Raw genomic sequence first — 27,104 nt, forward strand, 5'->3', positions numbered from 1 at the left:
CTCCCTCACCCCTCCCTCCCACAGTCCCCTTTCATTCCTTTCTTTTTTTCTTTGATTTTTGCAATTACATAATTTAAATTTACTTTATGATCACAGGCTTAATGTACCTCTAAGCATAATGTTCAACAAGTAGGTAGCAAAATAAGCCAGTCCCCGAAAGACAAATGTTGTATATTTTCTCTGATATGTGGTAGTTATTAAAAATTACAAAAAAAAGTGTACGAGAATGGAACTGACATTACTTAATTATTGTTTCTAGCCTTTTTCTATACTCTTGTAGAACTCAGCATTTTTATAACTTTATTGATCCATCAAGGCATTCTTCATCTGCTTCGGTCCATATGATGTTCTAGGGTGACAGTGGCAGACTAAGGCTGTTCCTGTGCCCCATGTACTCTGAAGAGAGAGCAAGGACACAGAAAGGGCCAGATGGTACAGTCACGTGAGCCCAACACAATCAGAAAATACAACAGTCACAAAATAAAAAATTCCATAGTTTTCTTATTCCTACAACTTTCAAACCAATAGAGTGCTCGAAAGCAGACCTGCTACAACTGTACATTGAAAAATTAATTTAAGGGGCCAGCTTTGTGATGTTGCCGGTAAAGCCTCCTCCTGGGATGCCGGCATGTCCTATGGGTGCTGGTTTGCATCCTGGCAGCTCCACTTCCAACCTAGCTCCCTAGCACACCTTGGAAAGCAGCAAAAGATGGCCCAAGTTACTCGGCCCCTGCACCCACCTAGACCTGGAAGAAGCTCCTAGCTCCTGGCATCAGTCTGGCCCTAGCCCTGGCCATTGTAGCCATTTGGGGAGTAAACCAGTAGATGGCAGATCTGTCTCTCCCTCTCTCTTTAACTCTGCCTTTCAAATAAGTAAAATAAATCTTTATAAAATTAAAATTAAAATTAATTTTAGGGGCCAATGGGTGAAATAGTGGGTAAAGACTCTGCCTGCAACACCGACATCCCATATGAGCACCAATTTGTTTCCCAGCTGCTCTACTTCCAATCCAGCTCCCTGTTAATGGCCTGAGAAAAGCAGCGGAAAAAGGCCTTAGTGCTTGGGGCCCTGGCATCAATGTGAGAGATCAGGATAAAGCTCCTAGCTCCTATTCTCCCAGTTTTAGCGTGGCTCAGCTCTGGCTGCTGTGGCTACTTAGGAGTGAATCAGCAGATGGAAGAATCTCTCTCTCTCTCTAGATCTCTCTAACTCTGACTTTAAATAAATAAATAAATCTTTAAGGAAAAATGAATAGACTTTATTTAAACAAACAGAAAAGGAAAAAATAACATTAGCTCCTTTTATACTTTTTTCTTTTATACTGACTTCTGTGCATACTGGAACAAAGGCATGGACATGCTTCTTTGCCTCTCTGATAAGACATTTTGAGCCTTCACAATAGCTACTGAGGACACCTCTCTGGTGTTGCTACCCTTACTTTGTCCCCAAAATCCTAGAACTAATGCACAGTTAGACTCACTTTTAAACCAGTGGATAACAGCTTCCTCCTTCAGAAGTTTAGACAACATTAAATGGCCCCCATGAAATGCACATGTAACAGTATCTCTGCTCATGGAATCTTGTTGATAAACACTTGAAAAATGAGAATTTACAAATTCATCCAGTGTCTTTTGTTGATTGTCAACCATGTATTCAATGCTGAAGAAAACACAGGTGCAACGATTATAGAACAAGCAGAAACTATTTCTGCTTAAATGGATTCAATAGCCATTCACCAAACTGCCACTCCATACTATGTATTTCCATACTTATGGAAGGCATAAGTTCTTTGCATACTAAATTAAGAGAAAGAATATCTGCAGTTATCTGACTCCTTTTTGTTTACTTGTGTTTTGACTATCTTGCCTACTAAAATAAGATTGCTTTAAAATTAAGACACATGACTAATATTTATAATAAGCAAGGGTAAGCAAACAGTAGCCCACAGCTCAAATCCATTCCACCATCTGCTTCTGTACAAAAAGAGGTTTTAGAACACATCCAACCTACTGGTTCTGAATTCTATATAACTTCATTCACATTGCAAAGCAAGGTTGAGTAGATGCAACAGAGACAGATAGCCTACAAACCCTAATATATTTACCATCTGGTCTTTTGTAGAAAGAGTTCCAAGATCAGCACTAGAGCAGTGTCTAGCACATAATCCATACTTAACAACTTTGCTGAATAGATGGATGAGTAAATGAACGGATGAGTGAATGAACTGCTTATTTCATCTTCATAGTAATTCAGTGTCATATAACTTTTAAGTGTTAGGGAAGAATTTGAACTGTAGTGACCCTCAAACCCATACCCATTATACTATTCCATATTTCCTTCATAAAACAATTCCCATATGTTTGTGCTTTGCTATTTATAAGACATTGTTATTCTATTTTACTTGATTTCAGTGAAAACCTTCTCAAAGAACTAGTGTCATTCTCAGCCCATTTTTACATAAGGTAAGCAACATGCTTCGTCCACTGTCACTCAGCTACTGGAAGAATCTAGACTGGACCCCACAGCTGTCCTTTGCCTTGGCTGTGAGTTAGAAGTCTGTTTATCTTCATTTATTCTCTGTACTCCCAAAGCATACAACTTTATCTTATTTATTTTTCAATCTTCAATGCCAAACATACTTTGTGCCTCATAATGAACATCCCATAAATAGCTCCTCAATGAATATAATTCATGTTCCCACTTCACAAATGATAACTAAACGATGCCAAATTAACTTGTCAAGATTGACATGACTTCAATCAGAGATTGAGTCTCATTGACACAGCTCAGAGCCTTTCTATGTCTAGCTCACAGATTTCAACATGCAGGACAGTCTTTTCCTCCTAATTCCTAGTGTACTGTATAAGATAAAATGCATAATGAATGAGATTACTGTCTAATTCAAAAAATACTCAAATCTGAGTTGGGCATTTTGTACTTGGGATGTCTGTATTGCATATTGAAGAGCATAGGTTTGAGTCTTGGCTCCATTTTTGATAACAACTTCCTGCTAATGGGTACCCTAAGAGGCAGCAGGTGATAAGCCAATTAGGTGGAACCCTACCACTCACATGAGACACCAGGATTGAGTTGTTGATTCCCGGCTTCAGCTTCATCAATTTGGTGAGTGAATCAGTAAACTGAAGATCATTTCTCCTCCTCTCTCTCTCTCTCTCTCTCTCTCAGATGAAAAATACAGATATCTTTAAAAATATTCAAATCTTACCTGGGTCTCCCTACTAATGTCAACTCATTTCACTTCAGATTGCACAGGCAACATCTACTTCCAAGTTCCAGAAAACCATGGACTGATTAATTTTCTACCTCGTTCTTAAAGCATGCAATGCCTTCCTCTAAGAAGCATGAAGCACTCTTTAAACATTGAGATGACAGCAAGGGATGTAATTTTCCTTTTTCGAAAACTACTACACAGTTTTCGGGAAACGTGATTAATAGCATAAAAATTGCTTCTATCTTTGGCTAACTAGCATCCGGTCATGAATCAGCTCATCACAACTCCAGATAACATGTACCCTTAGCATGCTCAGATTTCTTAAAGATGACATGATTGCAGTGGAAATAGTTCAAATTTGGAAATATTTACATAGCAATAAAAACAGCTAAGACACAACAGGCAAGTAGGGGCAACATTGTTCTGGACAGAAAGACAGACACGAGAAATATGTGCTGACAGATGAACAGATATACAGGCCCTTCTTACATGGTCTGGGACTTCTCCCAGGATCGGCATGTCTTCCTTAAGAGTGACTGATTCAAAGTCCTTCCCTATTTCTGAGATGCAGCAGTCAAGCACTATTTACTCTCAGCGTGGGATTTCATGATAAAAGCTAGAGTGAGAAATGGCTGCTCTGGACATCGGCCAAGTGTCATTTAATGCCTCTTTCTCTCAAATTCACCTCCCTTCCCCAATCCTCCATCCTCCTCCTCTTCCACCTTACTCTCTCTCTCTCTTTCTCTTTCTCTCTCTCTCCCTCCCTCCCTACTTCATTCTCCACCCCCCCCCATACTTTTCTAGAACTTACTGGTATTTTGACTCAAGAATTTTATTGTTAACACACACTACAACATTTGGGAATCCTTTAAAACTCTTTTCTAATTTAGAAGGAACAAATAGTCAAATATCTCATATATACGAATTAGTGTATATCCATTATTATATTTTCAATTTATTGTTACAGTGTCAACTCAGACTTTGATAACTTATTCCAAGATTCCATACTGAATTAGTTTAAAAATTTTTCCTTTGTCCCTATTTTCCCTTTCCTTTCATTATCACTGGGCTAAAAGAATCATATAATTGTTTCTTGATAATAATCCTAACTTCTCAACATCACAGTTAATTTAAGTAAACAGAAAGAGAGCATGTGCAAATAGGTGTCATCTGGCTGTTACTTGCAAAAGCCTATCCCAAAAGATACTAGATTTCTTAATACAAAATGAAACTAAGATAATTGTGATTTTAAAGAAACTTTATATTTTGAAACAAACAGAAAAGCCTACATTTCTAGGATGCCAGGAATAACAGAATTCAGTTCTTCTGATTCAAGAAAGTCTTAATGAGAGACAAAGTATATTACTAAATTTAATTATTCAAGTAAAATATAGGAAATATAAGACATTGTTTCTCCTAATGGAATTCAGCATTAAATAAATCCAGCTCATTCACCCTTGGTATCTGTTAAAAATAATGGCAGACACTCTTGAGTGTTTGTATCCTTGATACCATTAAAGCCTTTTAAATAGAAGAACTGACAGACAGGAAGTGTCCCTAATTTTAGGCTTATTCAATCATTTAGAATATTCCTTTAATTGGCATTAATCTCTTCCTTGAAGCTTTCATAGCCCATATACTAACCACAAAGGTATTTATTTACACAGATTTACTTACCTCAAAGCAACAGACATATCAATGTCTTACTTACGAAAGTAGGCGACGCCTTCCTAGTCATACTCAGTAAAAGCACATGCACCATAACTTGAGGCACTGGTTCACCAGGAAGCACCTCCTGGGTGCTTCAAGAGAGTCCTCTAAATCTGTCAGTGGTGTGAGCATCCCGTCGTTCAGGGACATATGACCTAACTCCAAGCAGAATATATTGATTTGGCCCTGAAATTTATTGACTTTCATTAGAAAGCAAGCATTTCTCAATTCTACTGGGATGTATTCACCCAAGGACACAGTAGTTGTAGTAATGACTGAAGTTGTTCACATGACTTTATGTTACCATTATCACCGCTGAGACTTACCATTTGTGGGGCTGGCACTGTTGTACAGCAGATTAAGCCACTGCCTATGATGATGCCAGCATCCCATTTGAGTCTGGGCCATTCCACTTCTGATCTTTTTCCCTGTTAGAGCACCTAGAAAAGCAGCAGAAGATGGACCAAGTTCCTGGGTCCATGACACCCACATGAGAAACCTGGATGAAGCTCCAGGCTCCTAGCTTTGTATTGGCCCATCGCTGGCCGTTGCAAGCATTTGGGGAGTGAACCAGCAGATGGAAAAACTCTCTAGCCTTGACTGGCCAACAATTTGATGTGTAATTTAGGGAAACCCATTTAACCTGTTTGGGCATTTGTGCTGAGCAGAAAATTAATGTATTGGATTGTATAATCTCCAAGGACACTCACCATTTTGAAATTCTATGAGCTGTGCCTTTTCAAGAAAGCCATGTCTTTAAGAAAAGATATGCTTTATCTCAATTGCAAACATCATTATTTTCAGATGAATGAGATCTTAAAAAGCTTCATTCAAAACAAAATTAAGCCGCAGATGAGAAAAACAACCACTGAGTATCTAACTACAAACATAGGAAGCTCAAGGCCCAGAATATGTTACAGAAAATGTGCCCAGAGCATTCATTAATGTTGCATCAATTCTGAGATAAGCTCTTTCATTCCTGTTCTACAGAAAAGGAAGTTAGGTTCCAAAAGATAGGGTTTCTTGTCTGAGGTTATACAGCTAGGTAAGTGCTACAGTAGGGACTTGGACCCAGATCTTTTGATGTTGTCCATAAGGTGGGAGCTGATACAATAGTTCTGGCTTTGTTAATTTTTCTGAGGCCATTCTGGAAACCTAAGGCAATCTGCCTTACAGGCTAACACATTTCCCAATCTTTCAGCAATCTTATCTAAAGAGTAGGATCCATCATGGCATTCACAGACTGTCATAAGTAGAAGGGATTTTAGAGACCAAAGAGCTTAATGCTCTGTTTAAAATTAACAGTGGTTACTCATTCCTGGGAAGTAATTTGGGATCTCTTTAAGAGCATGCATGTTTGAAAACCACATTAAATATGTATCTAATGATTTGCACAAAAAGAGAGAACATAATACTCATTTTTTTAAATATGTGAGCTCCATTAAAATAAAAGAAGATCCAATGTCTACATAAGAACTGAATGTGGCAAAATGTTGCAAATCATTCAACTGAGGCTGGCACTATGGCACAACAGGTAAAGTCTCTGCATCACTGGCATCCCATGTGGAAATAGGTTCATGTCCCAGCTGCTCCTCTTTCAATCCAACTCTCTGCTTATGGTCTGGGAAAATAGTGGAAGATGGTCTAAGTGTTTGGGCCCTTGCATCCATGTGGGAGACCCAGAGGAAGCTTCTGTTTTCTGATTTCGGATCAGTCCAGCTCCAGCTGCTGTGGCCATTTAGGAAGTGAACCAGTAGATGGAAGAGCTCTCTCTCTCGGCCTCTCTCTCTGTTTGTAACTCTTCCTCTCAAATAAATAAAAATTTTTTAAAATATCATTAAATTTTAAAGCTAAAAAATAATAAATTTATTAAAAATTCATCACCTATAGATGATATTTTTTTTGAGGTATATTTTTTTTATCTTTTATTTAATGAATATAAATTTCCAAAGTACGACTCATGGGTTACAATGGCTTTCCCCCCCATACCGTCCCTCCCACCCACAACCCTCCCCTTTTCCACTCCCTCTCCCCTTCCATTCACATCAAGATTCATTTTCGATTATCTTAATATACAGAAGATATATTTTTAAAATCCACCTTCACAGTTTCTGCCATTGTATTTGCTTGCAATGCACTATATTTAATGAAATCATCAATGTGCTTATTTTTAATCTACTATATCATTAACTGTTTTTCACTAGTCTTACTGTTTTATGTGTCTCTATTCCTACTTCTGGATACTTTTTTAGAGTTTGCATTAGAATCTTTAATTTTTCTATAATTTTTGTGAGTATACCTCATTGCATTGTTTTCATAGTTATGCTAGAGATTCAGTACTTAACTTTTCTAAGTTCATTTACATTAATTATTGTACATTTTATGTAATATGTAGAAAATATAAAATCATGTAGAAAAAAAAAAACACTGAAGCTTGCAGTAATTATTAGAAGCTCAAGCATTAGAGACAGATTGACTTCTGTTTAATCCTTAACTGGTTCTTAATAGTCGTGACACTTAAGCCTTACTTTAAACTCAGTAAGCTTCACTTTCCACATCTGTGAAATGGAATAGAGTATTTATTTCACAGTAATACTAAAACATTAAATGTGATAATCCATGTAAATTTCTTAGCAGACTGTCTAGCACACACATAAAAATGGGCTATTGTTTTAATTTCCCAGTGAACTAAGAGAGAGCATATGAAATTACAGACAGATAAACTCTGAACTCCAAGGCCCCCAACTTTTCTCCCATAGACTCCACCATTACTGCAAAGAAATAGCATTTCACCAAACACAAATTGTGTTTATGGTTTAATAATTGAGCTAAATGCTTTAACTAGTTTTTCTAGGTCTGATATCAACCCTGTCAACAGAAACACCTTTAATAGCAAATGTACTGGTACCAACCTCTCACTGTAGAGCTCCAGTGCTCAACACGAATCATAACTTGATTGAAGGCATCACTGCGGACCATGTAGTAACCTATGCAACCTCTAATCAAAAACTATTTGGCAAGAAATGACTGAAAATGCAGGAAATGAGGAGGGAAGGAAAGAGGATGAGGTAAGGAAAGTGCTTGAGCCTCAAATCTGAATAAGACGGATAGTTAGCGATAGAGACGTGCCAGAAATTGGTAGCACGGATGATTTGTCTTGGATGAGCTTGTCTAAAACAATAATTCTTGTTTATGTGCGATTTTTACAGTACTTTCCTTGGATAACATGAAGGTTCTCAGCACAGTACCTAGAGTTCTTCCAAGGAACAATTCTAATAAATAGTTTTAGAACTATGAAAAGTTGGTACAAATGGAAACAATAAGGCAACAGCAGGAACAGTGGACAGCAAAGAGGAATGGCACAGGAACAATAAATTCTTATGGATGGAAACAAAGAGGAAGGAGATCATTCCTACAGGGCTCACTCTTCTTCCTGTTGCAGAAAAGAGCCAGTGTTTCTAGATTGTCCACTCCAATCCTGTCTCTATCTCCACTTGATTTTTGTTTATGTCTGCTATTATGAGCATATAGAGAGCATGTATCACATAACCAACCCTCTCTGCCTGGCTGGCCACTGGACCTCAGTCAATGCCTGTTGACTGAATGACTTAAATGTGAGTAACCTCCACAGGGTTGAAATACCTAAACCTATAGCACTACGAGCTCCTGTTCCTTAAACTCCGTCGTTACCTTCTGATAATGGTAATGTGGTTCAGATTCAACTGTCTGGGGCAGGAGAGGGATTGTACATAACTAAAAAATGTGGCTGTGAATCTGTGTTCTCCACTTGTTCAAGATGAGGGCTAGAGAACCAAGTTCTGTGCTGCTAATGGTCTTGGTGTTCTTGACTCAATTATTTAGCCTTTCTTGACATCTACCGATTCTCGGAAAGCAATATTATGACAAATTAACCTCTTTAAAGCTTGAGAGGGAATACACAATCTTAGGTTTCTTCCAAACTAATGAACACTTTGGGGTATGTAATAATTTTTAATTATATTTTCATAAAACTGTACATAAAATACTTCCGGGGTCTAGTAAAAAATATGTCTAGCCTAGAATTTAAAAGAGGGAAAAAAAACCTACAGGCAAGTTAGCATGATATATCAGAAAACCACTGGAAAGGGAGTTACAGCATCAGAGCTCTGGAAATTTTTCAGCTTGAAGTTGCCATGTGACTCTGAGCACACTATCTATGATTCCTAGACTTCTATTCCCTCATCGTTAAATTAAAGGGGTTAGAATAAGATGACCTGAAGTTCTTCACAGTCTAAGACTGATGAGTTGGTAATAATGTAATATGGGACCTTATTTTCACCACACATTTATACAATTCTGCTGCATATGAAAGCACAAAACTTATGTTACTTAAAATTAACCACCACAAAAATTAGTTACTTGCATACCTGGGGAAAGAGGAGCCTAATGAAATAATTTTACTGAGGAAGAAAATGAAGATGAATTTGGATCTGAATAACTATATAAGGAAAGAAATATTTTGATGACTTTCCAAAGCTAAAGTTTGTGGGGAGCAACTCGGACTAGACTGTTACTGGAATTAAGACTTATTCTATGCATCTGCTCTCCCACAATATGGCGCTGGGAGAGGAGTAAACAGCTTCTACCCAGCTGCCTCTCACCAACTTGACAAGCTGCAGGAGCTGCTCCTGATTGGAGGAGAGCGGCGTGCTCGGCGTGGGGCAGCCGAGTTGGGATTGGCGGAGGAGGACTATATAGGAGGAGAGAGACGGCATGGTGGTGTGGGTTGGTTGGAGAGTGCGTTGGAGAGTTCGCGGGGAAGTTCGTGGGGAAGTTCGTTACTTCGTTCTTTCTCATTTCTCTCTACTCATTCTTGCTTTGGGAGTTTGCTGTTTACTTATTCTTACTTTACTATAGAAAGGACTTGTAAAAAAAGGGAACAACAAGCGCCCAGTCCGGTGCGGCTCCTCCGCGTGTGGAGGAGCAGCAAGTGGTGCCGTGACTCGGATAGGAAACCTAGGAGGGAAAGACCGGGAAGAAGTGGGAAAATATCGGAGAGAGAGACTAGCAAACAGCCTAGGGAAAAGCCGGACAAAAAAGGTGCCGGAAGAAGCTATTGAAAGCCCAGGCATAGACTCAGATACGGACTACGGGGGGAAGCTGGGAGAAATCTCTAAGGTCGAAAGCGAAAGTGAAAGCTAGAACAAACAGACTCGGACGCGGACTGTGGGGAGAGGCCAGGAGAAATGAGGGAGGAATATCGTTGGAGGAAAGTTTGGGGAAACATACCGGGTAGAGAAAAATGTTAGGGAAATTGAAGCCGTGGGGGGCAGGCCAAGGCGGACACGAAAGCCACTTTGGGATTCTCAAGTTAGCCCGGGAATGGGGGGCGAAAAGTTGAAACCAGAAGCTGAAACGTAAGCCAGGTTGGGATCCGTCTGATTAGCCCGGGGAGCAAAGGACGGGAAGCCAAACCGTGGGGCGGAGACGTATGCTGGGTTGAATTCGCCAGGCTAGCCCGGGGAACTTAGATTGAATGCTAGTGGCGGACACGTAAGCTACGCTGTGTTACTCGCGGAAGCCGCCGCGTGCAGAGAGAGCACGGGGCGTGAGTAGATAGGGAACGGGGCTGGCGCGAGGCCGTGGTGCAGACGCGAAGGGCGTGGAGACCGCGGAGCGCGCGAAGCCAAGCCGCGCAAAGCCGAGCCGCGCAGATGAGAGAGGCTGAAGCGGCTCAGAGCCGGCGAGGCGCCGAGAAGCAGCCTCGGGGCGGGGCGAGGCGCCGGGAAGCTGCGCGGAGCCGTGAAGCTGCCAGCAGGGCGAGGTGCCGGAAAGCTGCAGGGATAAGAGAAATAGAAGTTTAGAAGCAAAGTGAGAGAAATAGGAATGCTGGAAGATAGAAGTAAAATGGGAGAAATAGGAATGCCCGGAGATAGAGAAATAGAGAAATAGAAAGGCCTCCCTACAGCACTGCAATGTGAGAGCTTGGATTCGGTCTGCCTGATTAAGTGAGGCGATGAGCACGATGAGCACCTGCGGCGGCTAGCAGCTTATGCGCCGCAGGTCACCGAAGACAGGCACGAATTAACATCAGTAAAGCTTCCCCACAATGCAACAATTAGGAGGCTTGGATTCGGTCTGCCTGATTTAAGGCGGTAAGCACCAGCAAGCAGCTCGACCAAAGCATGAGCTGCAGGTCACCGAAGATAGGCACAAACCAACACTAATAAGTCTCCCCCACAATACGGCAATGAGAAGGCTTGGATTCGGTTTGCCTGATAGGTTTTGTAAGCCCCTGCAGGCAGAGCAGAGCATGCGCTGCAGGGCACCGAACACAGGCACGCATCAGCGCCTAAAAACCTCCTCACAATGGCGAAGAGAGGACCCGGATTCGGTTTTCCTGATTGATAGGACTTGTAAGAGCCTGTGGCAACTCTAGCAAGTAGAGCAGAGTGTGTGCCGCGGGACACCGAAGACAGGCGCGTATCAATGCCAAAAATAAAAAGAAAGGGGGATCTGTGGGGAGCATCCGGACTGGACTAAGTTACTGGAATTAGGACTTATTCTATGCATCTGCTCTCCCACAATATGGCACTGGGAGAGAAGTAAACAGCTTCCGCACAGCTGCCTCCAGTTCAACTAATAAACTATAGGACTTGCTCCTGATTGGAGGAGAGCGGCGTACTCGGCGTGTGGGCAGCCGAGTTGGGATTGGCGGAGGAGGACTATAAAGGAGGAGAGAGACGGCATGCACCAGTAACATCTATGGGGAACATCTAGCTGAAGGAACACCTGTGCAGCCCCCGAGAAGAGCCGGCCGGCGGTGTGCCGCTCCCCTGTGGAAGTGGGGAATGTGGCCAGGGGGAACTGCCCTTCCACGGAGGTGGAAGGGATAGTAGCCAACCCAGGAAGAACCAGCAGCAAACCCGGGGAGGGCCGAGCAGACGAAAGAACAGCGCAGGGTCCTGTGTTGCTCCTCCACGAAGAGGGGGAGCGACAAAAGTTTAGCCAAGTTGTTCAATGAAAGTTTAGCAATATTTATCCAAGATTTAAAAAAAAAAAACCTACAGGATTTGAACAAGTTGTTCTAATTTCAATACCAAATGGAGACTTAAAATGTAAATTAATGCATTTCCTCCCATGAGATGAAGAAATGAAAAAATATATATTTCCAAGCCAAACAGTGTTAAGTAAGTGTTAAGAAGTATTAAAGTTATTTATGACTGAGAAACTAGTAAGCATAATATCAACATTAAAACAATTTCTTACCATTCTGAAAAGACAGAATGGGTTTGATTTCCAAAAAAAAAAAAAAAAAAAAAAAAAAAAAACCACAAACCATAGAAACCATTTAAAAATATTAGTAAAATGCATATTAAATTCCAGTTTTGAATAATCTTGAAAATCCAATCAACATTCACATAACACTAGATCCATGGGAAAGCATTTAGTTTCTAACTGCAACAGAATTATAAATCAATTATCTATGACCCATTTTTAAGTTAAGCACTCTAAATATCAGATGATATTATCTTATAAATCCACAGAAGAGATACTCCTGAGAAAGAAACATCTCCTGTCCTGTGTCAACCTTAGGTCACAGGCCCACCATTTCCTCTCTGTGAACAGGCACATCAGGTACAATGTGAAATGAGAAAGCTAACACAATCCCATGGCTCACTGCCTTAGTTCTAGAGCACTTCCCTGGGCCCCGTCCTTGTAGCTGATTTCATACGACCTCCTAGCCTCTGTTGACTACACATGCTGCTCATTTCTCATGCTCATCCTTAGCTCCTGAATTTGTTGCTTGCTATAAGGTCAGGGAAGAGTTAAGGAAAGGATGAAGTAACTCATTCCATCTAAACCCTTACTTATAAATAAAGTCACTTTCAGTTGGAAAAAGGAAGTGATCAATTTGCTTCATGAATTGAAGTCTAAATGGGTACTGGCTAATGTGTTACCCTTATCCCTCTGCCTGGTGATTTACTTTCTAAATGGAATCCTCCAAATCAAGTTGCAAGTTCAAAAGACTGCAGCATAGAAACTGGTATACCGTAGGCAGGCAACAAAATAGGATAAGGTAAATAAATATTTCACAACATTTAACTCAACTCAGTGACAATAAAAATAGATACCTGTGCCACTCTTGGCCCATGTGGTAATCAGTGGGTGTTGCTTAAGCTACTAAGCTTATGGTATGGCAATGCAGCAATAGAAATCCAACAAAGTATCTGTAGTGACTGTGCACAGTTGTACAGGGTGGTCTGGAAAGTGGGAAGCTGTTTCCTTCAAATAAAGTTTTGGTCATTTTGGTGTTGACATTACAAAATGCTAGTGTCTGTGTGACTTAAACTACAGAAATTTATGTTTTGCATTTTTGGAAGCAAAAAAACCAAGATCCAGGTGCCAACAACACTGGTTTCTGTTGAGGCCTCCCTTGACTTGCAGACAAGGGCCTTCTTGCTTGTCTTCACCTAGTATTAGATAAATAGCAAGAGATCTGGGGTCTTTCCCCTTTCTAATAAGCACTTAAGCCCTATGGAATTAGAGCTTGCTAGAGTATGAATTGTGCCCCCAAAGTTACATGTCAGAATTTTCATTCCCACTGCAACAATGTGGAAAGGCAGGATTTTAAAGGTGATGGAACCTTCATGAATGGAGTGATGTTGCTATCGCAGGAGTGGGTTTGTGACAGAGTGAGTTTGGCCCTCTCATGCTCTCTCTCCCCATGTGATGCTGTCTGCCATATCCTGAAGGGGCAAGAAGGCCCTCATCACATGTGGTCCCTGATGTTGGATGTCTCTGCCTCCAGAACTTTAACCAAATCAACATCTGTGGTTTATAATTCACCCAGCCTGTGATGCTTTAGTATGGCAAAGAAAATGGATTGCGATAGGGTCCCACAATTATAACCTCATCTAACCTATAAGTTCCTCCTTAAGAGCTTTATCTCCAGATACAATTACATGGAAGGTTTGCGCTTTAACACGAGTTGGGGATGAGGGACAATTCAGTCCCTACAAACAGATGGAACCATCATGAATGGGTGGCAATGAAAAGGAAGGGAAAAGGGACACAGCCTGGAAAATGAATGAAGGAATAATTGTCAGGATTCAATGCTTATTTGAATATTAAAGATGAAGGGGGAATCTAAACTGACACAGAGACTTCTGTCTCGGTGAGACTCATCTAAAGGGGTGCAACAGACAGGGCAGCGTCATCATAGCCTAGTGGAGAATTACACTTTCTTTCGGAGGGCATTATTCAGGAAAAGAAACAAAACAAGGGAGTGCACAGAAATTAAAAAAGCAACAAGTTATTCAGATAATTATGCCTAACATACAACAAGAAGTACTGGCTCAAAAAGTAGGAAGCTTGCAGTTCAGCCAAAAGAATTAATGAAGCATAAAAGTTAAAATACTGATTCAAATTTGTGAAAAACATAGTTTTTCTATTTTTTTACTTATTAATTTGAAAAAATTGCATATATTTATCATGTGGCAGAGCATACTTTTTTGAAACATGTACAATGTAGAACAGCTATTTTCAGCTAATTAGCATACACATTACCTTACATACTTCTCTTTTCTTGTAGGGAGAAGCCTTACAATCTACTTTATTTGCAATGTTCAAGTATATGGTACATTTGGCATAGTGGTCAAGACAGCAGTTGGGACTACCCCATGCATATCAGAGTGTCCAGCTCAAGTCTGGTTACTCTGTTTCAAATCCAGTTTACTGCCACTAAGCACCTTGAGAGGCAGCAGGTGATGGCTCAGGTAGTTGGGCTGCTGCCACCCACATGGGTAACCTGGACTGGCCTGACCCAGCCCAGGGGATTGCAAGCATTTGTGAAGTGAACCATATTCTGTGATCAGAAAGAGAGAGAGCGAGAGAGAGGATGAGCTTTAGATTTTACTAGAGCTATAATGCCCCCTATCTTATAAAAGTTTCTGATGTCAATAAAAAGAGTCTAGAACAGTGGTTACCAAGTTTGTTTACATAGCAGCAGTACCTGCTGATACTTATAGAAGTGTGGGTTAAAAGGGCCTCCCCCAGGCTTACTGAACCAATCTAGGAGCACAGTCTGAACTGCCAAGTTCACATTTTTCTGGGGTAAATCCCAGGCATGGCAAAAGCACTGCTCTGGAACAGGCTGGTGGCTCAGTTCTCACACTCACCATGTGCTTCGTTCTGCTGCCACCATGACTAATTAAGCCATCCCTACTAGCAGCTGTCAACAGCCTCATTCCACTAAGGAGGAAGCTAAGATTTAAAGAGTCCGAAAGTGACCCTTCCCCATCCACTGATATGAAATGATAGAACACAATCCAGGATCGTCCAGCCCCCAAGCATGTTCTTTCCGCTACACTAAGCTTCCTTCCTGTGTCTGCGAAATCTCATATTTCATCCAGAAATCTCTGAAAGTAGTCAAGAATATTTGTTTAACTTCCACCTATTCAGCTGTACTACATAGAAAGATGAGAAAGCACAGTCCCTGCTCTAAGAAGCTTAGATGTTAGTTCAAGGAAGGAGATATGAGTGTACAGAGGAACAGAGAAGGAGGAGGGTGTATTAGTCGGGGTTCTCCAGAGAAACAGAGCCAACAGGATATGGCAGTATAGACATAGAGACAGATTTATTATAAGGGCTTGGCTCATGTGATTATGGAGCCTGACAAGTCCCATAATCTGCTGTCTGCAAGCTGTAGACCCATCACAGCCAGGAGGGTAGATCCAGTCCAAACTCCAGTGCCTGAGAACCAAGGAAGCCTGTGGTCTAAGTCCCAGGGAGAGTCAGAAAACCCCAGATCAGAAGCCCTAGTGACAAGAGACAAGGGAAGATGGATGTCCCAGCTTAAGCAGAGAGAGCTAATTTGTCCTTTCCCCGCATTTTGGTCCCATTCAGGCTCTCAAGAAATCGGATGATGTCCATGCACCTTGGGACAGTGGGTCTTCTTTACTCGGCCTACAGATTCATAGGTTAATCTCTTCCAGAAAGACCCTCATTGACACACTCAGAAATAATATTTTGCCAGCTCCCTGGGCTTCCAATAACCAGGTCAAGTTGACACATAAACTAAATCATCACAAAGGGGAAATATGACAAACATGGACGTGGCTATGATAAAAATGCAGTGGATGGTCTTTGAGGGGTTCCAAAGAAGTGCTGGGTAGGAGGAGGACAGAGGCTGACAAGTGGAGCAGAGGATAGAGTCTTGGCACATTTGAATGAAGGACAGAATCATATATGGGTCAAGGGGAAAACAGGCACGGGGTTTGGGCTGCTTCTTACAAGACCCCACACCTCCAGCACTTACAGAGTAGAAGACAACACACTACTTTCAAGAACATCTTCCAGGGATGCACCCTCTAAATGCATGGTCTGCCCTTTCTGAAGGACTGAGCTGGGAAATCTTTCCAAGCAGGCCCTGGAGACACACTTAGAACACCAAGGGCAGAGAATTCTGGAAACAGAGTGTAGAATGAGGAAAAGGTAGGGTGTGGGCTCAGGAAGGACATATGCCTACACATTGCAGGGCGCAGCATGGCTAATGATGGGAGAGGGCTCGATAAAGCACATATTACCCACAAAGCAGACCTGTTAATGTCACATTCAGGAATAATAAACTGTACTGTGATGGGAAGGAGGAAGCAGGGAGAAAGGAAGGCACTCTTGGCAAGGGGAGCTATCTAAAAACGCCATTAAGAGAGGGATAGAAAACAAAATGGTCAGGGAGTCACTCGAGAGTTTTTAAGATGCAGAATACATACACATTTCTTGCTTCCTGGACACTTTGCCCTATTAATCTCTGCCTTCTGAGCATTGGCCTATTATGGGTTTAATTATACTTCCCACTAGAAAGTTAGGCTTAAGAAATTACCCTTAGTTGGAAATAGGGCACTTATAGATATAATTGGTGAAGATGGTGGTCATAATGGAGAAAGGTGAGCCTCTCCTCTGATATGACTAACATCCTTACAAATGGGAGAATTCAGACACAAAGACACTCACACAGGGAACACCATGCAGACATGAAAGCAGTGACTGAGGCAAACTTTCTCCAAGCCAAGGAATGCTAAAGATCACCAGCAAACCACAGAAGCTAGGGAAAGGCATCAACAATCTCTTCCTCATAGTCCCCTCTAAAGGAGCCAACCTGCAGATACCTTGATCTTGAGGTTCCAGTCTCTAGAACTGTGAGGCAATAAAGTTCTGTATTTTACTGCACTCAACTGGTGGTGCTTTGTTATGACAGCCCTAGCAAGCCATTAGGCTAACACACTGGTCAGTCATCCAGCAGGGAACATTTCACCTGCTGCCCCTGGTGAACTTCATGCCCACCTTCTTACCTTTGGAATTTGACAGCAAGGTGCTTTGTCCCTCTCCTCCAAGAATGGACATGACAGTCACTGCATACAGCCATGAGTGCACTCTTCTCTCTCTGATGCACTTGAAACTTCTGGGGCAGTGATTGAGTTGGATTTATTATTCCATTCCTGAGTTCATGCATGGTAGACACTCACATGTTTGTTGAGTAGCAGTGACCTAAAGAAAAAAAGAAAAAACAACTTACATAGGGAAAATTCTATGAGACTATGTTCTTGGCCAGTGCTGTGTAAGTATCATTTTTCTTCAAATGAAGAGTGATTTTGAGGATCAACTTTTGGCACCTATACTGTGACAGGCACTGTGACAGCTTGTAGTGATGCAGAGATGAACCAAACACAGCTCACGAGTTCAAGGACCGTACAACCTGGTTAAGAAGGTTTTCCAATAAACATGCCTAATATAAAAAGATGTGTAGTAGGTTAGAAATAAGCACAGGATCAATTCTATGGCAATCCCAAAGTGGAGGTGTTTAACCCACCCAGGGATTAGGATAGAGGATGGGGATAAGCAGTGGATTGTGGGGAATGACAAAAGAGCAGAGAGCACCAGACCAGCACTCCTGTTTGGAGATGACTGCTAACACCTAGGCCTGAATTGTTGATCTTAGCTCTCCCAGCAATGTTTATTTGAACAATTCAACATTTCACTGAGTAGCAGGTGATTAAGCATGAATTTACGGAGAAGGGATCAGCAGGTGGCACAGTTAGAAAACAGCCACCCCCGCAGTCAGTGGTTACCCCTGCCAGGAATGAGACCTGAACAAGCAGCAGGAGGGATGGTTATAAGGAGTTTGCAACAGATTGCAATGCAAGTCAGCAGTGTGCCAGACTAAGGACAAGGAGCTGCCACTGTGAGTTGCTCACATGGAATCAACCCAGTTCTTCAGAAAGGGCTCCTCATGACAGAGTTCTGAAGGTTCCTGACACTCAGAGTAAAGCCACTCTTCCCTAGTGCTTGCTGTGTCTACAGAGGGGCCACAAAACCCCCACCCAGGGCAGGGGCTAGCACCCTGCTATTGCCAGTGCCCACCCAAGACTGCCCACTTTTCAGTTTAATTTAAACTACTCAATTTACCATGAATGTATATCATGAGGCAGTTGACTGCCTCTCTCCAAATGTGTTAGTTTGCCTGAGCTGCCATTACAACTGCATGACCGTTAGCAATGGAGGTTTATTTCTTTCATTTCTAAAGGGTGGCAGTCCAAGATCAAGATGTCCATAGAGTGGTTTCTCTCTTTGGCTTGCAGGGAGCTGGGCTGAATATGTGGACCTGAGCCATTCTAGGCATCCTGTGGAAGGTGGTGGTACAGCTGCTGTGAGCAGGCCTGCTGGTTAGCTGTCAAGAGGTGCTGGAATGGTAGGGGCACATAGACAGGGGCTGCCCTAAAGGCTAAGTGTGCAATGAAACCTAAGGCTTAGGGCAGGCTAAAAGATGTAGGGGTGCCTGCATGAAATCCTTGCTTAGCAAAAGTCCAAGTCTTGTTGTAGACAGAAGTCCTATCAGGGAGGCCAGTGGTGCTTGAAGACACTAATACTCCTTTGCCAGACCCAGAACCTGCAGACTTGCTGGGAGCCTTCAATGACACACCATAGCCTGCTATAGTATAGTCTCCTGCTGCTGCCCACTGGGTCAGGTCATTGTAATCCGTGCTGAAGCTGTGCTGGCCATAATCACTGGCCTGCTGGAAGGTGGTACTGGGGGTGCTGAGGTTCATACCAAGCTGCTTGGTAGATACCGGATGGACGAACACAGTGGCCCCTACCAGAAGGCACTGGGCAAACCTGTGTAGTAGGGGAGGCCAGGAAAGCTGGAGCCAGATGGCAGCACACTGCTTCCCTCCTACACAATCTATGGCTATGAAGAGCCAGATGCTGCAGTCCCAGCTACCAGTGGATTAGTATGGAATTCCCTTTGCCACACCCTCAGCCCTTGCCAGTCAAGATGGGAGCCAAGCTAATAGTCACACTCTGGTGATGTCACAAAGTTTGGCTGAGGTAACTCTGCATCCCTGGACTCTCCACCACTAGCTCAGTCCCAGAAGGGACAATCCCAGACCCACCACACAGCCCAGCAGCCTTGATTACTTTTCACCAATGGAGTAATGAAGCATAGTTCAGGGAGATAGAAGAAGGGATAATAAAACAAACATTGATTTGATTGCATTCCAAGGAAGGAATGGGCCTGTGAAAAGAGCACAGTACCCCTTCTTCCAGGTTTGGGGCTTTTATCCCAAAAGTATAAGGGCATCTGGGAACTGCATAGCTTTGGGCTTTCTGCACATGTGGCTACAAACTGGATTTCTCCAGTGTGGCTAAATTCCTGTTTTATCAGGATACATTAACCACAAACTAAACCGCATAGTGGACAATCTTGGGACAAACCTGTCAAAAAGTAAGGTGCTAGTTCCTCCCCTGGATGAGGGTTTTCTGGCCCCTGACAAGTTGCTCACACCCAACTACCTGACAATGAAGAATCTCAGGATTCTGAGAGGGGAGAGGTATCCCTCCAAGGTGGGCTGCATTGCTTCAGAAGTGGATGTTCTTGCACACACCTGTGGAGCCCTGGAACGGTGGCCTTGAAGAAGACAGAGGTGATGGGGCCCAATAAAGTTGAAGCATCAAGCCGGCCCTTAGGAGTCCTGGGAGTGCCACAGCAGTCTGTGAGGAAGGGAGAAGTGAAGCTGTGATCAGGAAGCATTTCCAGAGAAGCACTTACGGAAAATTGTCAGGGATATTTCAGAACAAGGGATCTGGGTCTCTAAACCTCTGGTGATTTGGCGTGATAGTTACTATCATATTGAACTTTCAATTCATAATTTATCTTTTTTCTTATGCTTCACAGTCCTCCATAAAGAACCTACCCTGTGGAAGAAAGTGGAACAGCTGGGATACTAAAATGTCTACAGAGTTAGGATGGAGCTTCAGAGCTGAGAATGCTAACAGTGGTGCCTATTAAGGAGAGGAAGAAAAGCGAAAGTGGAAATTTCAGGCAAAATGTGTGCTATTTCTAGGATTTTGCAAGATTGAGCTGATGAAACTCATATATTGCTGTCATCTTCTCTTAGTGGAACTTAGCTATCTTTGAAATACTCAATCTGATCTGTTGTCCACATAAACACATCTCACTATACAAAAGTGGGAATAAAATAGTTTTCACAGAAAATTGTTACAAAGCCTATACACTAATTCTTTTTTATAAATTTTTGAAGATTTATTTATTTTAGAGGCAGAGTTACAGAGAGAGACAGAGAGAGAAAGATCTTCCATCTGCCTGTTCACTCCCCAAATGGCCACAACAGCCAGAACTGAGCCAATCCAAAGTCAGGAACAGGAGCTTCTTCTGGGTCTCTCACATAGGTGCAGGGGCCAAAGCACTGAGCCAACCTCCACTGCTTCCTCAGGTCATTAGCAGAGAGCTGGATCAGAAGGGGAGCAGCCAGGACTCGAACCATGTGGGACACAAGCACTGACCTACTACACCACAACGCCAACCCTATATACTAATTCTAAAATGAGTCTAAACAGGAATAAAGAGATGCTTCTCCTAGAAATCTAATTCCCACTGCATCCAAACCACCTATTTGTAAACTACATCAAAATGAGACATGGGACAACACAACTCCAGTGTACCAAATCTGGTTTGGCTCATATGAAGTCCTAAGACACCACATTGCACAACTACAATAAATGCCATACAAACTATCAACCTTAAAGGCCAAAGACTGCAAGACATATACAGCAAAAATTATCATGTGTAGGGGCCAGTGCTGTGGTGTAGTGGGTAAAGCCACCACCTGCAGTGCCAGCATCCCATATGGGTGGCAGTTCAAGTCCCTGCTGCTCCACTTCTGATCCAGCTCTCTGCTACGGCCTGGGAAAGCAATGGAAGATGACCCAAGTCCTTGGGCCCCTACACGCATGTGGGGGACCTGAAAGAAGCTCCTGGCTCCTGGCTTCAGATTGGTACAGCTCCAGCCATTGCAGCCATCTGGGCAGTAAACCAGCGGATGGAAGAAAGATATATCTTTCTCTCTCTCTGCTTTTGCCTCCCTGTAATTCTGCCTTTCAAATAAATAAATACTTTTTTTTAAAAAGTATTATCATGTGCAGTAGGAATTTGGCACAGCAGTTAAGATGCTCACATCCCTCAACAGAGTGCCTAAGCTGGAGTCCCAGCTTGGCTTTCAACTCTACTTTCTTGCTAACACATACCCTCTGAGACCACAGATGATGGCTCACATGGTTGGGTACTAGCCATCCAGGTGGAAGATTGGGATTGAGTACTGGGCTTCTGGCTTTAGCCTGGCCCAGCCCTGGCTACCATAGGTATTTGGGGAATAAACCAGTGGATGCAAGACCTCTCTCTCTCTGCCCATCTCTGTTTCTCTCTTGCTCTCTCACTCTCTCTCCTGATGTCCCTCTCAAATAAAAATGAATACATAATTTAAAAACAAACAAACACAATCTAGTATACCTTAAAATAATGCTGGTAGTACATGAAATCTCATGTTACTCACATTACTCTGGCCTCTAAATGCCAATCCCCCCAATGCTGGCTCAATTGTTCCTGGTCAATAAGCTTATATTTGGGATTTTAATGTATAATAATTAAACTTCTCTCCCTGATTTGATCTCAGGAACAGTTGACAATTAGGCATGGATATCAGAAAGATTAAGACCAAACATCAGATGCAGTACTTAAAAATGACTGTGATTTACAGTAAGAATTATCACAGACTTACTAATAATTTCCTTCAGTCTTCAATTTGCCCATTAGCAGAATGAAGAACTGCAGGCATGGAGAGCTGGCTATCATCTGTCCTGGTAATCTAACCATGGCAAACAGACCACTCCCCCAAGGAGAGTCTGCTATGGGGGTAGTTAGACCTGAAAGAAGTAGAATCAGAAAAGAATCAAATCAAAGTTCTAGCTTCTAGTCTTAGCCATAAGATATGTCACATCTATCCCCAAGAGAAGGGGAGATTAGAATTAGGGCAACCAAAGCCAAGAGGATCCCCCTTGCTGCAGGCTGAAAAAACAGGAAGAATAACAGTACCTGCAACAAATATCTCAACTGCAAAAAGACTTTGATCTTTAGATCAAATTAATTGCACTTTCAGAAATATATCCAAAGAAAATACTCAGGGATGCAAATTTCCTCATTTGAACATTAGAACCAGAAAAAAATCAAAACAATAACGAAAAAGAAAAGCATTTCTTCAGTAAAGTGTTTTATAAAGCCCTCTATTAAATAAAAAACATTTATATTATAATAGTGAATTTTTAAGACAATAAAACTATATTACAACATAATCCCAACCTATTTTTTAATTTTTTCCATTAAAAATATAAAACGGGTAAAAACTACAGATGCATTTTCCTTATATAATTATGTATTTTCCAAGTGTTCTGCAAGAAATGTATATCATTAGTATGATCAGGAGAAGGTTACTCTTTCAAATTCCCCAGTTTTCCTAATCCACTATGTTAATTGTATTTACCAATAAAATAAAATAATTTTATATTTAAATATAATTCTTCAAGCACCAGGGAAACAAAAGCTTCTAAATCTGTACAGTACATTACCACATGGATAACAAATATTCATTTATGTAGATAACTTCATTAGTCCCAATAAATGAGAAAACACCTATTTATTCTTATGAACATATAGTTCATCTTAAAAACTAGAGACAAATATCTGGTAAATATATATTGATTCCAGTGAAATTAATCAATAGACAAATATTTTGAACATTATAGCAACATCAACCTTTAACTATTTATGTTTAGGTTTCTCAGATTAAATACAATATGGATAATCCATTTGAATTTCACATAAAAATTATTTTTAACTGTATGTCCTTCCCAATTTTTGAGAAGGTCCAATCAATATTTGGATCATGTTTGTACTGTGAAATCATTCATTGTTTATCTGAAATACCAACTTAACCAGCTATCCTGTCAACTTTACTCATAATGCCCTTTCAAAAAGCCACATTCCCTGCCTGAATATCCATTACTCTAGCTCCATCAGGGGCTAGAACAAGGCAATTAACGAGGAACCAGTTCATCAGGCTAAAACTAGAGCTTTCTAATTCAGAGGAAAGCACTCCCAAGGAGGACACTTAAAGAGACTGCAGGCTTGTAAAACTCTCTGTGCACATTGCACTGTAATTGCATTTGCAGACCTCTCTCTGTCTCCACCTTTGTTGCTCAGACCCAGATAAAACAAAAGCAGCAGGGAATCCAAGTGCCCTCATTTCCAAACTAATGAAATATATGGGAGCCTGGCAATTTTCCCCTATTCTGAAAGCTTCCCTAGCCGCACCACTGCACTGGTGAAAGGAATGGTAAAGTCAAGAGACATTAGCTTCTAGAACAAGGAAACAGACAGCAGCAAGATCTTCTGATAGAGATACTGTTGGTGGTGACCAGTAAGGAGAGTGGGCAGTAGACAGCATCCAGGAGGTCACCACGGAGCAGATTAGATACAACACAGCAAGCCCATTTTAATTCCCAGAATGAGGATCATTTTTTTGAAGCATTGAGAGGAGAACAAGACATATTTTATGTTTTAAGATCACTCAGGGTGCTACACGAAGATGAAAATCGGTGATGGGGGTATGAGTGGAATTAACAATTAGTGAGAGTATACAGGGAAGTTATTAAGCTAATTAAGAGACAAGGGATTTAAGTAAAACAATAACAATAGACACAGGCAAGTATTGGTGGGATTCTGGTTGTATTCTGAAGGTAGAGCTAACATAACTGGTGGAAGAATTTGATAAAACGTGTGAAAGAAATGGGCTGGAGGGGTTGACTTCAAAGTCTTCAACTTGGAAGACTGGGAGAATAGGTGTGCCATACGTGAGATGAGGAATGTCAGGGAATACGTAGATTATGGGATGAAGATGAGGGCTAGATACCAAAAATTCAGATTTCAAGGAGTTAAATTTTGGTGCCAATTTGCCAACCATATGTCAACATCGTATAGGAAGTTGTATTTATGAGCTTAGAGTTAGAAAGAGAGGGACAATTTGGGCCTGAAGACACATAGCTGGCATTAAAAGCTGGTTCCATGTATTCATACAGAGAGTGACTATAAGAAAGAGAGAAGTTAATGAACAAATCTTTGGAATTATTCCACTTTTTCAAAGCAAAGATCAAGAAGAGGGTCATGGAAGAGAGATGCAAAAAAATTATATATATAGAGAGAGAGAGAGATGGGGTGGGAGGAGACAGGGAGGGAGGAAAGGTAGGAGGGAGAGAGAGTCAGCTAATGTTCTAGGAGCAAATCAAAAGTAAGTGCCCAGTAAGCCAAGTGAAGAAAGCAGGCCAAGAAAGGAGTGAACATCTCTGCAAAATGCTACTCTTGGTAGAAGACGATGGGGACTTAGTGCCCAGAATTTTCCCAGTGGAAATGCTCCCTCTCAAACTGTAATGTTAACTTCATTCAAACAAAACTCCTCTGAGGCGTACTATGTGTCAAGCACTGTATTAGGAAACAGGGATAATGACCCACAAGATTTTGTCCCATTCCAGCAAGGAGGTCTTACAGCCTAGTGTGGGGTGACAGCAGACAGAAACCTGGTTAGCTCCCGCTGCTCAATCAGGACAGCTCAAGGACCAAGCTGACAGTTTATACATTGAGTTCAAGAGGCAACTGCTCTGCACACATCAGAGTCTGAAATCAACATTATTCGCCCAATACTGATCAGATGCAAATCAAAAACAACATCCTCTCTGCATTCTAAGTTTTGCAATTAAAATATCATTAGATTTCAAAACCATTTGTGTGTGTGTGTTTGTGTGTATATACAATGCATTTTTAGCCAATGTTTCCCTGGTGTGTTTTCATCATATATTCTTTTAGCTCTACCCTTTAGTTATGTATTGCTAGCCTTAAGAACCTGTGGAAATTTGTTTCCAGTTCTCTTTAGCCAATCTGGCTTCTCAGTTGAAATTTTCTTACCATCCAGACTGCTTACTTCCAAATGCCTTGTAGCTATAAGTCCCCATTCAACCAACCCTACAACACACCCAAAGAAGCAAAGACCTAAAAAAACCGGCCATTGAAAAGAAGCTCCATGCTCATCTTCCCTGATTTGTTTTTCCTTGTTACTGAAAATGAAGGACACTTTTTTCCATAGAGGACAACAAGAATCTGGCCTTGAAAATCTCTGAGAAATTGAAGATAGAGGTTTCCATAAAGAGAATACTTCTGATAACAATGTGCAACCCAAACCTGTTCTGAGAGGCACCCACCAGCGTTTTCTTTCCTCCTTGTGAGTGTGAAGGAAGGGCTTTTAATTTATCTTGGCTGTCACCCTGTCACGTGTGAGGATAACATCTAAATGAAGAGGAGCCTATTAAGCTACTTATCCTTCACATAAATCAGAACTGGCTTAGCCTACTGGATATTTCCATCAGAAGAATGACCCCTTTATTGTACACACATTGGGTGTGTACAATAAAAGATCACTTGCCTCCCTTAGCACACTCTTAAGGCAGGTTGTGCTCAGGAGTCAGACTGTTTAAGTGGCAGTACTGCTACTTATTAGAAGTAGGAAAGAGACCTTGGCAAGGGCTAGTGTGAGTGCCACCTTTCTCATCTACAGAGGAGGAATTAAACCCTGCTTCCCTCCTAGCCTATTGCAGGAAATAAATGAGATCATGTGAGCAAAAAGACTGTAGAACTTGTAGCCACCCCCAGTGAAAGGAGGCTCATAACATTTTGAACTCCAGATTCACAGGAAAGCTGGTTTCAGGGGATCTTACCCAAAGCACAGGCAAAAGTTATGATTTGAAAGCAAGGCTTTTGTGTTAACATTGTATATGTGCACCAAACAGACATGTGACTGAAAGAAAAAGCATGCTGTTATTTTCGGTTTGTTTATTTTATACCACTCCTAAGGAATAGCAGAGTTCTTCTCCCCTCCATAAAAACCCTTTTTAATCAACAATGTGTTTAACCTCAACTTTAAGGAGGTATTTAAATTAGCACATGATTCTCAAGTTCCTTCTTCCCAGAGAAGTTCCACAGGGTAACTTTCTAAATATTACTTTTGTCTGGGCCAAATCAAATCACAATGCCAAAAAGACATTACTGCAAAGTTGCATTATAAGACAGTGCCATCATAACAGAATGGTGAAAACCAGAGCACTTTTTATTAATAACAGCAGAACCTAATTTCATTGGTTTTAATTTACCATTTTCACATTTTACTATGACATTGTCCAGATATAAATTGTTATGATGAGAAGCCATTCACTAGGGACCAAAAAAAGTTACAACTCTGCTTTTAAAAAAAGATTTTGCATATATCAGTGAAGGACACACTAATAAAGATTGGTCTGGAACATTTCTCTTTATGACGATTGACTTATCAGCAATAGTCACTACAACAGAGTTGGAAATTACATAATTGCCAGAAACTGTAGATATTTGACTTGGCAAGCACCCTAGATTTATCTGATTTATTTTTGTAAGAATTGGACCCCATGGATATTTAGAAATGTTTCATGAAAGAACAGTAGAATATAAATGAAACAAGCAAAAATCCTCTTTTCAAAGGCTGCCTTTAACTCCATCGTCACTGTTGTGATAACACAAATAAACCAAAGACAAAGCTTTGGTGACGGCATTGGGAAAAAACACCACTCTAAATTAAAACATTATGAGCTACTAACATCTGGACATTCTCTCCTTCTTCATAATCATTCTTGTCTATTCTCTACCTACTATTTATCAGTGGGCACTGCAGAATTGACAATGAGCATTGGAAC

General features: G+C 41.4%; 1 long non-coding RNA gene and 1 pseudogene across 1 annotated transcript; both read right to left on the reverse strand.

Moving 5' to 3' along the window:
- Positions 1-37: 37 nt before the first annotated feature.
- On the reverse strand, positions 38-22,496 carry LOC138848832 (uncharacterized). Its single transcript, XR_011386955.1, has 5 exons — positions 22,058-22,496; positions 19,868-19,973; positions 17,276-17,471; positions 1,482-5,383; positions 38-396 (listed from the first exon to the last, which is right to left on the reverse strand). It is a non-coding gene; the product is annotated as an uncharacterized lncRNA (long non-coding RNA).
- Positions 17,478-19,837, reverse strand: LOC138848686 (ubiquitin-associated protein 2 pseudogene; annotated as a pseudogene).
- Positions 22,497-27,104: the final 4,608 nt, after the last annotated feature.

This window comes from Oryctolagus cuniculus, chromosome 2 (assembly GCF_964237555.1).
Source record: "Oryctolagus cuniculus chromosome 2, mOryCun1.1, whole genome shotgun sequence".
In the NCBI taxonomy this organism is placed as follows: Eukaryota; Metazoa; Chordata; class Mammalia; order Lagomorpha; family Leporidae; genus Oryctolagus; species Oryctolagus cuniculus.